The 1,975-nt window shown below is 43.5% G+C and overlaps 1 long non-coding RNA gene across 1 annotated transcript; it reads right to left on the bottom strand.

Moving 5' to 3' along the window:
- Positions 1–264: 264 nt before the first annotated feature.
- LOC142345386 (uncharacterized) lies at positions 265–1,172 on the bottom strand. Its single transcript, XR_012759316.1, has 2 exons — positions 691–1,172; positions 265–602 (listed from the first exon to the last, which is right to left on the bottom strand). It is a non-coding gene; the product is annotated as an uncharacterized LOC142345386 (long non-coding RNA).
- Between the last annotated feature and the right edge of the window lie 803 nt (positions 1,173–1,975).

The raw sequence follows: 1,975 nt of genomic DNA on the forward strand, positions 1-1,975 counted from the left end.
GTTTGACGGGTAAAAACGAACTGAAAATTTCTTGTGTGAGTTTTACATAAGATAACTGCTACACGCTTACATATTAGGTCTTCCTCCAACTTGCTTGTCAGATAATGTATAGCTCCAGTTCGTCAGCGTTACAATATCGAATAACTCGATCACATGTATGAGTATTTTAGAATTAGAACCTAATATCAACCTGAAGCTAACCTGACTTCTAGCTGAGCATTTTTTACCATAATTTGATTTAACGCTCGTTGTTCATTGAAAACGTCACGATAAAATTGAATTAAAATATCCGACTCAACAAGCAAAAACCATGCCATGAAACACGAAGCCATGAAACTAGAACAAATTACAAGCAAATTTAAGCACTTCATTGAATTTCATTATCCCCAAATCCCGACTGAAAAGAATATCCGACAAGCAAAATCCAGAACACGATGAATTCGTGAAATTTCGTGAAATAAACAGCAAATTTACAGCAAAAGTTACAGCAAATTTGAGCACTTCATTGAGCTGATTGGCATGGGCCTCCTTGATCATCCAGGAATAGTTTCCTGGGAACGTATTTCCGCAGAGCAGATCTGTGTCGGGTCATTATTCTGGATCTAAATGGAAGAATAATTAACCTACTTACAACGACAGCAGTGTTTAGAAAACTGAGGGCGGGTTTAGAATCTAAGGGATTTTTTTTACCTATGCTGTTCCTTGCGCAAGCCAGGATCGGGGTCACAGAACAGCTTCCGTCCTCTTGCCCCTAGTGACTCCGCATCTGGTCTTGTATATCTATAAAGGCTCGATGATACGCGGGGCGGGCACTCTGGGTGGACACTTGAGGCGAGGATGACACCAGGAACCGACGACGTGTTTCTGCCAAGCGTCTGTACAGACGAGGATCTGCTTTCTGTCTCACTGGTGCTTGATAGATCTAGTTTCCTTCTGCAAGACTCCAAGCGTGCCGCTGATATATGCCGGTCTGCTTTTCTGTCAGGTAACCGGTTCACTATGTCTTCGAACGTTTTCACCCCCACATCCGTTAAGTGGATTATCCATTTCCTTTGTTAACAAAAGCCCAAATATTAAGCTTAGTCAAGAGATGTTACAATAATCAAGTGTAATTTAATCAAGTGTAATTCAATACAATTCGGGCCGTAGCAACTGGAGTGTGAATCTCGACGCAATAAATACAGTTGCGTACCCGCCAAAATCTCATTTTTTGCAAACGACGTTGACCCAATTTATTTGTGACATGAACTGATCTTTAACTTTTCAAGACTGACTTGCTTGTGATTCCAAAATATCTCTCGCAGATTGTTTTCAGTGTTACGAAAACAACTCCTTATGAAAACAATCATTTCCTCTGGCGTCCCAAATTGGACAAGAAGGAAAAGGGGCAATGGAAAAAGGATCTTTTGCGCCCCTTTTTGTTCATCGAAATAACACCCCCATTATTCTCCCTAAGACGTACTTACTGTTTTCCTAATACGATCTGCTCCCTTTCTGCCCCCCCCCCCCCCCCCCCAGAGCTCCCTCCATCAGACAGAACTATTTATTGCACCCCCATGCCCACGTGCTACAATATTTTACAAGAGCAAATGATTTACGGATCACAACCTATACACCCCCCCCCACCCATCCCAATTACCGTAAAACAGAACAATGGTAGGCTGTCGTTTTCGTCAGTTGGCTTATTGGGAAAGACCTTTCTTCGGTTACGCTCTTCTGAACGTTATATCGGATCTATTCTTTTTGGGGTCTTTCCCATTATAGCCCCCCCATGAAATTATAGCCCCCCCATGAAATTATAGCCCCCCATGAAATTATAGCCCCCCATTATGGTATAATTACCATGATTGGGGGGCTATAGGTTATCTGACCACTAAGCTGGGGGGGGGGGGCTATAATGGGAAAGACCCCTTTTTTGACCCCCCCCCCCCCCCCCCCCCCGTGTTTTTACGCCCCCCCCCCCCCCCGTGACAAA

Source organism: Convolutriloba macropyga, chromosome 9 (assembly GCF_964194025.1).
Source record: "Convolutriloba macropyga chromosome 9, txConMacr16.3, whole genome shotgun sequence".
In the NCBI taxonomy this organism is placed as follows: Eukaryota; Metazoa; Xenacoelomorpha; order Acoela; family Convolutidae; genus Convolutriloba; species Convolutriloba macropyga.